The sequence below is a fragment of the Propithecus coquereli genome, unplaced genomic scaffold (assembly GCF_000956105.1).
Source record: "Propithecus coquereli isolate 6110/MARCELLA unplaced genomic scaffold, Pcoq_1.0 Scaffold178, whole genome shotgun sequence".
Classification (NCBI taxonomy): Eukaryota; Metazoa; Chordata; class Mammalia; order Primates; family Indriidae; genus Propithecus; species Propithecus coquereli.
This window is the reverse complement of record NW_012142523.1, coordinates 5,308,931-5,323,603: the sequence shown is the minus strand read 5'-3', so window position 1 is coordinate 5,323,603 and position 14,673 is coordinate 5,308,931. Positions and strand designations below refer to the sequence as shown.

The 14,673-nt window shown below is 54.3% G+C and overlaps 1 pseudogene; it reads right to left on the bottom strand.

Annotated features, from left to right (window-relative positions):
• Window positions 1-656: 656 nt before the first annotated feature.
• On the bottom strand, window positions 657-7,686 carry LOC105808556 (annotated as a pseudogene).
• Window positions 7,687-14,673: the final 6,987 nt, after the last annotated feature.

The following is a 14,673-nucleotide window of genomic DNA, read 5'->3' as shown; positions in this document are numbered from 1 at the left end:
GTCTCAAATACACAGAGAGAGACTGGGTTTGAATTCCAGTGCACCACTTTCAGACTGTGCGAACTTGAGCAAGGCACCCCCCCTCTCTGAGCCTCAGTTTCCTTTCTGTCTGTTAGGGATGCTAAGAGAAGCCATCTCATAGGACTTCTGGGAAAACTAACGTGATCGTGCATATACACACACACAGCACTTAAAACGCGGTGCCTGGCACCTAGTGTCTCCACTATTATCATCACCCCCATTTTGCAGACGAGAAACATGAAATCCTAAGAAGAAAGAAGGGAAAGGCAGAGAAGGATCTCCCACCTACCTCTCCTGACCCCAGCAGTGAGGCCTCCCCTCTACCCCTAAATGGGGCCAACTTGCACGAGCAGGAAAGCAGCCTCTGGAAACCCCGGCAACAAGCCTGTTTCCATCAGTGCCGATGGCCACTTTGGGGAATACCCACGGGAGCACCTTTGTTTTGTGTTTTGTTCTTACTGCAAAAAGCTTTATTGTTTCCATTTGGTCCGTGGCTTGGGAGAGGGCCCCAGGGTGTTTAAAAAGCTGCCTGGTGGCTGGAGGAAGAAGCTCAGGCAGAAGCCCTGACACCAGGGGATGCAGAGGGGCCCCCCGAAGGCCTCTGGGCTCCAAAGGCTCCCAGGCCTGCTTGAGGGTCAGCCTTTTGCACACCCCAGCTTGCAGAGCTCCGTCAGGCGGTCGCCCAATTTCCTCGCAAGTTTCACCGCCTCGTCTAGAAAGTGGCTCTCCAGGAAGTCACAGAGATGGGGGCTGTGCGGGCAGAACCCAGGGCATGCAGATCCAAAAGGGGCTCGTTCAGGTTCTTATTCACAGCCAGGGTGGCTTCTGTGAGCTTCCATGGCATCCACGGTTTCACCCCACTCATCTCGGGGTGGCTTTTGCACGTCCTGGAAGAGGGTCCAGACAGGGGGCTGGTTTTGCATTTTCAGGAGAGGCTTTAAATCACCCTCACAGAAGTGGCCAACACCCTCCAGGGCCACATGGTCAAGGTCAAAATAGAAGCCCAGAGAGAGGTAGGTGTAGGGGGCCCACAGACTCACCCTGACCAGGTAGGTGTCGGCAGCCTCCACCCAGGTGGGATAATTCTGGTGAATCTGGGAGCGCGTGGCTGGTCGGCAGTAAGGAGCTAGCCACAAAAAGTGTCTGCTGGTCCCAGGAGCAGGGGATGGTCGAGATGATGGTCCTGGAGCTTGTGACTGGATGGGAGGTTGGGGGCGGTGGAGGCTGGAAGAGGAGGAGTCCCTGAGGCTGCTCTGTCCAAACACTACTGAAGCAAGAGACGGTCCGTGGAACTGCCGGGTACACTTAGGAGCAACGTTTTTGCATCAGTGCTGGGATATTAGTCAGGAGCCCAGCAGGAATGGAACATCACATTCAAATTAAACAGATATTAGTAAAGGGATTATTTTTCTTTTTGAGACAGAGTTTCACTCTGTCGCCCAGGCTAGAGTGCCATGGCGTCAACCCAGCTCACAGCAACCTCAGTCTCCCAGGCTCAAGCAATCCTTGTGCCTCAGCCTCCCGAGTAGCTGGGACTACAGGTGCACACCACCATGCCTGGCTAATTTTTCTATTTTTAGTTTCCTTGGTAATTTTTTTGTCTATTTTTAGTAGAGACGGGGTCTCGATCTTGCTCAGGCTGGTCTCGAACTCCTGAGCTCAAGCCATCCTCCCACCTCAGCCTCCCAGGGTGCTAGGATTACAGGCGTGAGCCACCATGCCTGGCTAGTAAAGGGACTGTTTACAGAGGCATGGGCAGGGTGTAGGGGAGTTGACAAGGGATGGTGCAGGACCCCAGGGCCTGCAGGAGTGGGGAGCTGTCACCACCGAGGCCTGACAGGGAAGGGAAGGGCACCTGGAGATGGTAGCTGTAGGGGGAGGGCCACGTGACAGAGCTGCGGCCTGGGTAGGGCGCTCATAGCGACCCCCCAGCCACATTGCAGGGAAGGAGGGGGATGGAAACCATGACCCTATTCTCCTCCCTGCCCGGGGCTCCCATGAGCCAAACCAACCAGCAGAAGGACAAAGGAGCCGGTCGAGGGCTGGCGCTGCCCGGCCTCTGCAGCACAGGCGGGGGAGCGGGCAGAGTGAATATGGACGACGTTCCGCCACCACACAGCCGTGTGTTTCTGGCGCTCCGTCTGTGAGCTCCAGGCACTCGGGCTCCTTCCAAAAACAGGAGTGAAGGCAAGCCCAGGCACTCAGAGACACAAAAACACTGACCCCAAAACACAGCAGCCTGGGGACCCGTCCTTTCCCAGCGGCCAGCCAAGGTGACTCAGGGCGCAGCCGCCTCCTCCCCAGGCACTAGGACCCGGTCTCCTGACTCCTGGCCCTTTCTGATCCCCATGTCAATCCCGTATCTGGGCCCAGGACTCATTTTCAAACCAACGAAGCGTCAGAAAGTCACACGTCAGGCTTATCTCTCCTGCCAGTCATCTCCAGAAAGCCCTTCTCCTGTCCCTGTCATTCCCAGACAAATAGAATCCCCCCACCCCAAATCTTAATAAACATCTGAGCTCAAGGAGCCGCCCCAGCTGTGCTAGGTCCAGATAGCAGATCCGGAGCAGGCCCGACTCTGCTGGCCTGGAAGAGGTAAGGGGCTCAGGTCTCCCCAGCCCCGGGCCTGGGGCCGCCAGCCTCCTACCCCCGCCCCAGCTCCTCAAAACTCATCTCTCCCTCTGTCCACTGACCACAAGAGGGGCTGGAGTCGGAACACTAGCCTGCCGTAGGGCTGTGACAAGCTGACTGGGACCCCTGGCCTGAGGCTTCCCTGCATGTGACGACCCCTCCCTCCAGGCACTGCTGTACCCTTGACAGAGACCATGGTGTTGGTGCAGGTCGTGTTTTCTGAACCAGACCACCAGCTTGGAATCCTCACTCTGCCCACGTCAGCCACGTGGCCTGTGTCTGTTCATTCTCATTCACTCACAGATATTCGTTGTGTAAGATAGAACGAGACAGGCAAGGTCTCTGACCTAGTGGCGCTTGCACTGCAGTGGGGCAGGCGGACAATAGGCAAAGAGAAAATAAAACAAAATGGCAGATGGAGAGGGCGAGGGGGTGGGGGGCAGGGAATACAGATGGGTGGTCAGGGAAGGGTTCTCTGAGGAGGTGACATTTAAAATAAGACCTTGAGCAATCATCCAGCTTCTCACAGCCCATTTCCTCAGCTAAAAGATTGGGTAATTTTAATCATGTCTGTCTCTCCAGGTTGATAAAGAATTAAATGAGTTAATATATGTCAAGTGCTGGCCCAGGGCCCGGCATGTAATAAGTGCTCAATAAATTGCAACTCTGTGTCTAGGTAAGGAGAGAGGGGCCTGGGGAGGCCCTGCAGACCCAGGGATCACTCCTAGCCCAAAGGGAGGGCTTGGAGGACGGGTCGCATCCAGGTGAGCTTCCTGGAGGAGGTGGCCAGCAGTGATCAGCTGCTGTCTTGAGGCCAGCCTGGACCTCTAAATTAAGAATGTTTCTACCAAGGCTGAGGAGCCCAGCAGCCTGCAACCCTGAGATCCATGAGCCTGGGGAGAACCTAGACCCCCAGTCTTGGCCTCCACTTATCCCTTCCTGGACCCTGAAGCTGCTGCCTCAGTTACCCGCTGAGGCTGGAGCCTGCCACATTCCCCCATGTTCCTGCTCTGAATCACCTAGAGCCCCAAAGTTGAATGAATCCAGCGTATCAAGGACCTACTTCAGGAGAGCCGCTTACACGAAACTCGGTGCTGTTTTGAGGGATGGCCGCACTGTACAGCCACCCCATCCCCCGGCTCGGCCCCTGCATTTAGCCCAGCCCCGGCTCCCCACTTCCTGGCATCCTTCTGATCCTGCTGGCTGCAGAGCCCCAGCCAGAGGAAAGAGCAGACAGATGTGAGGGACAGAGGGCAGCCAGGAGGAGGGCAGGGCACAGCACTCAGCCCCAGAGAGAAGGCACGTTGTGTTCTCTCCTTCCCTTCCCGGGCCTCCGTGCTGCCCTACAAATGCCACCACTTCTGACTGATGGCAGGAAATTGGTCCCCGCTAAGCCCGTCTTGGGAGGACTGATAAATCCTCATAGGAAAGGAAGCAAGATGGAGTGAGGGGAGGGCTTAGCGGGGGACCAATATAATGACTCTTTCTGGGGCCAGGGGCTGATGGGGAGGGGAGGGGAGCTGCCCTACTGTGACAAGCCCCCCCTCACCCCAGCCCAGGGAGCCTCCCCTCTGCTTCCACGGGCACTGTGCCTCCGTGACAAGCAGACAGCCAGCTGCTATGTCTCTTTCCATAATTCTGGGGCACTCTCTGACTCTCTCCACCAACCAAAATCCTTTCTGTCCTTCAAGGCCTAGCTGGCATCCCCACCTCTTCCCAGAAGCCTTCCCAGATCCCCCTGGTTGGATGCTAGCTCCACACCTGGGCACTTACTGTACACCAAACCTGGTGCTAAGCATTTAATATACAGTATCTCATCAATCCCCACCACTCCCTAAGAAGTAGGAATTGTTACACCCATTCCGCAGGTGAGAAAGTGAGGCTCAGAGAGGTTAAGCAACTCACCCAAGGACACACAGCCTGTGTGAAGGTGATGAGAGCAGGGTTTGAACTAGGCCCATCTGACTGCGGGGCCTGAGAGCCTCACCATGACCTTCTCCCCCCCTTGTTCTCTTACCAGCACCTTGAACCTCTGTTACAAACCCTGGTTAGAGACTCCATTATGTTACAGGTTGTCATGTCTCTGTCTCCCCCGTTAGACTGTGATGTTTTCAAGGATGGCGCCATGTCTCACAGCACCCCCACCACACCACCCCAGAGGCCGGACTTGAGTGTGCACACAGTAGGCATCCTTCCTTCTTTATTGGATTGGATCGGACCTAGGCCAACAGAGGCCAGCGCAGAGCAGAGACTGCAGGGGAGCCTGGTCTCCCTCGGCAGAGCAGGAGCTTCCCCAGCCCCCAGCGCTCCCCCAGCGCAGTCTCCGTGCCTGCTAAATGCTCCTCCTGGCTTCGCTGAGTCTCTCCTTACAGTGTTTCCAAAATCTCCACAAGCCTTTGCATTTTAAGCAGATGTATCAGATTTTCCCGTCTTTTCAGTGGCTCAGCTCTACCCAAATTTGATGAACTGATCTCAGCTAGATAAATTGCATCAGCTGTCGGCTTTGCTGAGACTTGGGGAATGACATTTCCCTGGTTTGCTCAGGTTTAATGCAAAGGAGACATTCCTGCTGCAAATCTTCAAGGCCAGGTGAGACGAATAAAGAGTTCTATACAAATGGTCCCATTCCTCCAATCTAGGGCCGTCCCGGCTAGCTTCTCGGTCCCTGCGGTTTCTGCAAGGCTAGGAGCCTACAGACAGCAGACCGGGGAGGGCACACCAGGGGATGCAGCCTCCTCTCTTGGCTTGATGGTAATTGGCAGCATTTCCATGCATTTCCATTCGGGATTATGCCATAAATTTACTTGGCTCCAAATAGGGTTGCTCCCAGCAGGGACTGCAGAAGGGGAGTGGGGAAGGGATGGGGGAGGGGAAGGGCGTGCCCCCAGACTCTGGGCCTAAGCATCTCTGGACACCCCCAGCCCCTTCACCCCAAAGCTGAGCTTCTCCCCAGCCACCTGGGAAGCCCTGTTGCTGGCTGATTCTCCCTGGGGAGGCCTGAGGAGATGCAGATCCAAGGAGCAGAGGGATCCCAGGTGGAACAAGAAGGGGTGGAGGCTCCAGGCACGAGGGGACAGCACACACATAAGGGGACATCTGATAGGCTCTTCAAATACTCAGACTGGATCCAAGGTTGATCTGGCGATGGGGACACTGCTGTCCCCCAGCTGCTCAGCTGGCCAGGGCAGGCCTTTAATAGGCTGTCCTGGCCACTGGGACCCCAATCTGGGCACGCTGGGGAAGCCGGTGCTGAGCTGTGGGCTCTGGACAAGAAAACGCCAAGGCAGAGGAGCGTGGGAAGGGTGATGTTTCCTGCAATTTGGCTCCGTTAGGAAGAGTGACTCATGACACAGGAAGGAGTAACCTGCTTCGTGGGGACCCCCTGGAGACGAAGTGGCTGTGCAAACAGAGACACAACGACAACACTCACACACAGGCACCTCCACAGTCGCCGAAACCCACACGCCGTAGCACACCCGCTCACACGCTCACGTTCCCCCACACTCTCGCCGCACACACAAGCGCAGAGACATTCGGGTGTACCCACACCCACAAACTTAGCAGGGACCTGTGTCTAATTTGTGATGAGCTTGGGCTTTTTTAATGAATATTTTTTTGCAAAACTAATTAAGAGGGATCGAAGCCCAGAGTAGAGCTAATGAGCTATGCAAATACCCTGGCATCAACCCCACTCGCGAGGTTCAGGGTTCTCCTGAGCTAGTCAGAGGGAAGAGACCCCCCCTGCCCAGGGTTCTCTGTAGCAGGGAGATTCAGCACAGGCCTTGCAGCTCCTCCCGCAGAGGAGCCCCCGGCGGGGAAGGAGGGGGCGCCGTGCGGAAGGGGCAGTGCCTTCGCGGGGAAGGAGGGGGCGCCGTGCGGAAGGGGCAGTGCCTTCGCGTAGCGGTTCTCAAACGTCAGCATCAGCACCAACCGGAGGGTGGCCCCCCTTCCTGAGTCTGAGTCACGAGGTCTGGGATGGGGCCTGAGAAGCTGCATCTCTGAAAAGCTCCCAGGGGATGCTGCTGGCGCAGGGGCCACAATTCGAGAACGTCTGTCTTCGAGGCTTCTCACTGCAGCCTCTGCTCTAAGACGTGCCCACCTGGGACTTGTGCTCCCAGGGCTGGAGTGAACCAGGGGTTGACGGGGAGACGCCAAGGCCTCTCCAGCCCCTGCCCTTGGTGAGAAGGGCCCATCACATCAGAGAGGACTGAAGCCCCTCCAGGATCTCAGTGAGCATGGAGACCCCACCCTCCCCCGACGTCCTGTCCCCACAGCAGCCAGAGGGCGCATGCACAGCCATCAGCTCATCTGACCTTGCCCAGCCCTGGCAGCCCGGGATCCCCCTTTCACTGAGAAGGAAACTAAGGCTCAGGGAGGTCACGTGATGTGCCTCAGGTCACCCAAGGAGAGCTGGCTCTTAACTCGGGTCTCCAGCCCCTTTTCCAACAAGCTGCCCGCTGTGTCCCATAGGAGGATGACGAGTACAATGAATTTCCCTGGACGGTTCAGAATACATTAATAATGATGATGAAATACGGCCCCCCAAAAAGTAGCATGGTAGCATTAAGCCCGAGGAACAGAGCTTCCAGCTGTCCCTACTTTGTCCCTCTGAGACCCAGAGGACTGCAGAGGAAAGCCCAAGCCACACGCCCCACAGCGGCAGCCACACAGGGAGGGAGGCTGCCGCTGGGTCAGCGCAGAATCTGCGCGGCGAGCCCAGGCCACATCTCCTCCGGCTGCCCAACGCGCCCTCTGTTCACTGGTTGTGCCCGCCGCGCGATGAGGCATTGATCCCTCACACCCGGACAGCTGCCTACAGACAGCTGTCACCAGGGCCAGCCAAGCAGGCGGACGGGGCGGTGACGGGCTGACAGGAGGGCATCTCAGACAAGATTGATCTCTGCCATTCTGAGTGTCCCTCAGGTCAAAGTCAGCAGCCCGTGGAGCTGACTTGGGAGCAGCAGACAGGACAGGCTCAACTGGCCCTCCGTCCTCACCTGCTCTCTCCGCCACGCCTCCAGATGGGTCCCACATCGTTATTGGCTGGTCGGGTCAACGAGTGCAGTGAACCGGGCTGGCCTGGGGCAGGAGACAGGAAAGAACTTGAGCCCCATGAACAGGACTGAGACGACAGAATTTCTATTCCTGCCCCAAGCGCGTCAGACCCCTGAGGCCCCAGATGCCTGGACATGGATGCCCACAAGCAAGAATGTTTGTCTACCCCGTATTAAATACCCACGGTCTGCCGGCACCTCACGTGCACTCCCACCAATCTTTACAATAACTTCGCAGCCTCATTTGTTTCATTACTCCTAATTTACAGATAAGGGGACACAAAGAGGGAAGTGACTTGCTCGAGTTCACACAGCCAGTAACTGAGACAGGATTGAACCTCTTTCGTTTTTGACTTCAAAGTTTGCATTTTCCTACTTTGCTGCACTTTCCTCAAGAAATTGTCTTCCTTAAGAACTCCTATTCGTCCTTCAAAACCCAATGTTACAGTGTTGTTTCCTATGCTAAGCAGTCCATGATTCTCTCTCCCCACCTCACGTAGGCAGCGTTAGTCATTCTTATTAGTATTCTAAAGGAAGTTTTAATTTAGCAGTTGGCATTGGACTGGAGGGCCCAGGAATGCCTGCATTTTGTTCTGCTAATTATCCCTCCTCCTTAAGCGACACACCTAAGGAATAACAGCAAAATGGCCACTTATTATGAGCTGGGTCAGTGTCCAATGTCACAACCCTAAATCCAAACTTTACCCCCATTAGTGGCTGTGGTGGTTTTAAAAAATGTTCAAGAAATTCTTGCTATTCCTTCCTTACAGAGATGGAGCCTCATTCCCCGTCCCTTGAGGGTGGGCTGGATTTAGTGTCTTGCTTCTAATGAATACGGTAAAGCGAAAATGGCAGTGCCTGACTTCAGAGGCTAGGTCATAAAAGGTCCTGTGGCCTCCTCCTTCTTCTTCCTTGGTTCGCTTGTTCTGGGAGAAGTTAACTGCCAAGTCCTGAGGACACTTACGTACAAAGAGGTTTGCGTGGCAAAGAACTCAGGCCTCCTACCAACAGCCAGAGAGGAACCGTGGCCTCCTGCCCACAGCCCTGTGAGTGAGCTGTCTTAGAAGCAGATCCTCCAGCCCAGCTGAAGTCCTCACTGCAACCACATGACAGGCCTTGGCCCAGGGCCACACTAGCTAAGCCACTCCCAACCCACGACCCTCAGAGACTGTGAGATAACAAACGTTTGCTGTGTTAAGGCCACCAAGTTTGGGGCTCATTCATTATGCGGCAGCAGAGAACTAAGACAGGGGCCAAGCCCAAAGCAGTGGAGACTGTGTAGCAGAATTATTTGAAAAAAGAGTGAGGCTCGATGCCTGGCTGCAGACTTGGTTCCGGAATGTCTCCATGGGCGTAGGGTTGACATCCCAATCAGAGCAGGCAGCTGGAGGACTCGTCTTTAAGGCACATTTGAATAACAAGCACACTGTTTTGATTTCAAATGTTATTCCATGCTATTTTAGAGAGGAAATGCTGATGGAAGATTGGGGGGGACTGAAGTCCCCCAAAGCCACCTCTTAACACTGACACTGCTTGGCTCAGCTTTCAATTCCACCGCAAGGACCTGAAGAGAGAAGACAGAGTTCATACCATGGGCCTGGCCACCAGTAACCCAGACACAGCACCCCGAATCTAACCAAGTCAGCCCTCCTTTGGGGGCGGCGCTGTCGGGGGCATGTTCTCTCCCCGCCGCTCTCTGCTACGCTACACCTCGTTCCTCCCTCTCCCACGGTGTCCCTTTGCCTCACCCTGGCCCAGGTTTAACCCACCTGCGTCCTCAGAGTCCAGCCCAGGGCCTGGCCTGATGGGGAAGCGACAGTGAGGGCAGGTTTCAGGGCACGGGGATCCTTCCGAGGAGTCAGACCAGCATTTTCAAAGGCCGTGTGGGGAGAAGGAACCAGGAACAGCCTGGGGGCAGCATGGCTGGGAGTGGAGGCAGTCGGAGGTGAGCAGGGCCTCCCGGCAATGGTAGGAAGGTGCCGTCCATCCCTGGAGCAAAAGGGAGTGACGTGTCACATTCACACTGCAGCGATCTCGATGGTTCTTTGTGGGAAACAGACCAGAGAGTGGCAGGAGGGAGGCAGAGAGACCTGAGCACTCCTGCGTGTCCCCATCAAGGCCAAGAGGGAGTCAGTTCCCTTAACGGAAGCCAGCCCACACCTCCAGCCTGGACGGAGGCTCTGCGAGCAGCAGCACAGGAAGCTGGACTGAGCTGTCCTCTCTCTGAGCTGTCCCGTGAGGTTCCCTTTCTCCTCCTAACCTCTCTCCTGTTCCCTCTGCTCCACCACACGCGCCAAGCCCCAGGGAGCTCTACCCCATCGCGGGCCTATAGTTCTGCAACCTCCCCTGGGCCGTGATGGTAAACAATGGGGCAAGGCACAACAGCAGGGGCGAGTGTGCCCACCCACTCCTAGGGGTGCAGACGACCTGCCCTCTGTCCCCAAGTACTGGCCCTGCTTCCTGGGCTCCTGACCAAGAGCCCCCCAGCTTCTGGCCTGCGGCTGCTGAGGGTAGTAATAGCCAACTCACAAGGCACGCGCTGTGTCCTCAACACATCACGGGTACTAACTCATTTAATCCCCTCAACAATCCCCAAGGTAGGTGTGATTATGATATCCATTTGGCAGATGAGATAACCGAATCACAGAGAGGTTCAGCAACTTGCCCAAAGTCACACAGCTTGTTTGTAAGAGAGCTGGGATTCAAACCCAGCAGGCTGGCTGACTCCAGAGTCTAGGATCTTATTTTTTAATTGTGGTAAAGTATACAAAACATACAGTGTATCATTTGTAAGTGTTCACTACAGTGGCATTAAGAACATTCACAGTGTTGTGCAACCGTCTCCACCATCCATCTCCAGAACTTTTTCATCTTCCCCAACTGAAACTCTGTCCTCACGAAACAATGACTCCCCACTCCTCCCTCCCCCCAGCCACTGGTCACCTCTGTTCTACTTTCTGTCTCGGTGCATTTGACCGCTATAGGCATCTCATACAAGTGGAATCATACAGTGTTTGTCCTTTTGTGTCTGGTTTATTTCAGGTGGCATAATGTCCTCACGGTTCATCCATGTTGTAGCACGTGTCCAAATATCTCGCCCTTTTTGAGGGTGAATAATGTTTTATTGCACGTATATACCACATTTTGCTTATTCATTCTTGGGCCCACGGACATGCACCTTTTGGCTATTGTGAGTAATGCTGCTACGGACATGATGTACAAATGTCTGTTCCAGTCCCCGCTTTCAAATCAAAACATATATACCCAGAAGCAGACTCTGGAGTCTTAATTACTATGTTTGACTGTCCCTAAATGGTGTACATTACAACCAAGGCAAAGAGATCCTCCCTCCTGTCCCCAGATCTACTCACCGGAGCTGGTTTCCCTCCCAGTTCTGGCTTCCATGCTGCATAATCCCTGTCTCCAGCTTAAGCCTTCCTTCCCAACTCCAGGCGTGTATCTGCCACTGCCTCCTGGGCATTGCCACCTCTGTGTCTCGAATGCACCTCAACCTCAACATGTCCAAATTAGAATTCTCACTCCTCCCTCCGCCAAGCTTGTGCTCCTCCTGCTTCGCCATCCCAGTCACCAACACTTCCGACCGGCCTGAAGCTGGAGCCAGAAACCTGGAGTGGTCCTGGACGCCTCCCTCTCCTGCCCTCGTGTGCACCATCCACCACCAACACTTGTCGATTCTAACCCCAAAACAGTCCTTGAATCTCTTCTCTTCTGCCCATCTCCACCTCTTCCCGCCACCCGGGCCAAGCCAGCACCGCCCTTTGCCTGGGCCACTGCGCCGGCCTCCACTCTTTGCAGCTTGGTGATCAGCTCTCAGAGCAGCAGGCACGATCACAACAGAACTCGCCCTGCCTGCCTTCTGGTGCTTGTAGGATGAAGTCCAAAGCCTTTACCATGACTCAGAAGACCCCAAAGACCAGGTGCCTGCCACTTTTCCAGCCTCCTCCCTGGCCTTCCTGCGGTTCCTCCAAGAGCCTTGCTCTGTTGCCCATCAGAGTCTTAGCACATGCTGTTCCCTCTGCCTGTAACACTCTTCCTCCCCACACCCATCTCCAACATCCCCTTGCCTGGCTACTTCGTACTCATTCTTTAGGCCTCCTTAACTTTGACATTCCCCACCCTTCCATCCCAAGGCTAAATCAGGACTCTTATGGTCTCACATAACTCTGGGTTCTTTGCCTTGATAGCAACTATCAGAAATTATGATAATGTGATTATTAGGCTGTGATACACTTATTATCTCTTCGTGTCTTCTCCACATGACTATCAGCTCTAGGAGTACAGGGTCTTTGCCTGTTTTGTTCCTCATTGTATCTACAACACCGATGCTCAAAATGTTATGTTTTGAATGACCAACTGTTAGGGAACACCCAGTGCCTGACATCAGAAATGGCCTTCAGCGACAGGTGAATTCCACCACCACCCTGCCTCAACGGGAGTGTGGCTTCTCACCAAAACACACAACAGCGGTCCCACACCGGTGCCTAGTAGTGTGCACACATACACACACACGTGCACACACAGGCATGTGGAGCCACTTGGTCATACGCGTAAGCACATAGAGCAGTGCGGTTCCCCCAGTCCCCCGTGCTCACACGCATAGGCGTGCACATGCATGAACATATGAAATTACCACAGGGAGACACACGTGCACACTGCCATACATTGTTACATGCATGGTCATGCACCCACGCCATAGTTACACACTCACAAGCAGTCACTAGCACACACATGGCCACACGTGTAACATACAGTGCCACTCACATCATCTCACACCCATAGACACAGCAGAGATGTGCAGGAGGGCACACCTCACCTAGTCACTGTCCTGTGTACGCAGCACACTCGTACACACACAGCCAGGCCAGCTGGTTTCGCATGATGTCTGCAGGTAGCTTCCAGGAACCTCAGGACTAGGACAGCCCTTTTCTGCTCTCGGATGTGAGTCTCTTCCCAGGGACCCCCAGAAGCTTTCTCTCCTGCTTCCAGCACATTCAGCCTCCTCCCCTGCCTGTCTGCCCACCAGCCTGGGTCACCCCAGCTCCCAGTTTTAGGTTCGAGGCTGGAGTGGATATGAATGGCATGACCAAGGATGGATCGGACCCTCCCAGCAAAACTGTTTACTACCACACGCCCATTGGTAATTATTGCTTTTTTATACATTTCCATATAAAATTGCTCATTCTGATTCTTGGGAATAATTCAAATGAGAAAGTCCCACAAACAATGAAACCAGTTGGGTAATGAAGAGCCATTGTCATTTCTCTGGGGTGAGAAGTGCTCACCCCAGAGAACAGGCACATAATTACACACAGGAGCCTGATGTTGCTGGAAGAACTGGAATCAGAGAGAGACCCAGGTGCACGTAAGTGAGTACCTGTGTGTGTGTGTGTGTGAGTGTGTGTGTCTCTAAGCATGTTTGTGTTGTATGTGTGCTGATGTGAATATATGTCTATTCCAGTTTTTCTATTGCTGCATAACAAAGTACTCCAAAATTAAGTGACTAAAACAACAATCATTTTGTCATAGTTCACTATTTTGTGAATCAGAAGTTCAAGATGGTCTCGGCTGGGTAATTTTCCTGTGTTCCGTGGAATGTCACCAGGAGTGACGGTATTCAGCTGGAGGAGGGGGTGGTCTGCACGGCCCAGGATGGCTTCACTCACACATCTGGTGCCTTCGCAGAGACAAGGAAGGCTGGACTCAGCCAGAACGTTCGCCAAGAGCACCTAGATGTGGCTTCTCCAGCAGGACAGTCTCAGGGTAGCAGACATCTCGTACAGTGGCTCAGAGCTCCCAGAAGAGAATTTCCTAACGGGGTGGAAGGGGCAAGGCTTCTGTGGCCCAGGCTGGGAAGTCTCTAAGCCCAGCCCAGGTTCATGGGGAGGGGAATTAGACTCCACCTCTCAACAGGAAAAGTGGCAGATAATTTGCAGCCATCTTTAACGCGCCAGCGTTGTGTACCCTGACGGCGTAGTGGAAAGACTCTGGACTTGAGCGGGCGGTAGAGATAGGTTTGATTCCCAGTGCCTCAATTCACAAGCTCTGTGACCTTGGGCAACCTAAATAACTTCTCTGAGCCTCAGTTTCCTGATCTGCCAAATGCTGTTGTTGTGAGAACTCGTATGTAAAGTTTAGCCCATCAACAGCATTTAGTGGCCACCTACTGTATGCTAGGAGCCCCATGCAAGTGCATCTCCTCCTGCTCTCCCCTGCCCTCCTGCCCTGGGGCTGCACGCCTTAGGAGGCTCTTGGAACGGGGTCGGGTAGGAGAGACAGACACTCCCTTGAGGCCCTGACAGCCTCTCCCAGTCACATCAAGACCCAACCCACAGTAGCCTGCCTCTGTGCAGCCTCCTGATGATCCTGTCTGCACCAGCGCCAAGGTGAGCCCGGGAGCTTCCGCCATCTGCTGCAGCTGGGCTGGCTAGAAGAGCTTTGTCAGCTCAGGGGCATCCCTGGCTAACAATGGCGTTAATTTTTCATTTGTTTGTTTGATTTTCTGCAGTGAATGAGAAATGTTGGAACAACATCTGGAGCTGCCCCAGGCTGAGGTATGCAGAGCACAGTGGCACTGATGACAGCTCAGAATACAGCACTCTCGTGGTGTGCACATCCACACATCCGCAAACACGTGCAGACTTTGTGCACACATGCGCATCTACATGCATAGACGCGCACATGCATACACATATGCTCCTGCTCATATACAAACATGCCAAGGCTATACATGTGTGTGCATAAGCATATGTGTGTGTTCATGCACATGCATTCACACATATAAACCTATACACCTGTGGGCATACACAAACATATATACACACATGTACCCACAAGCACACACACATAGATACACACATTTGCACACACATACACTGTCATGGGCACATCACCAGGACCAGGTGGAGGACTCCCAGTACCGGCAGGAGCTTGGGAAGGCCACAGCCTC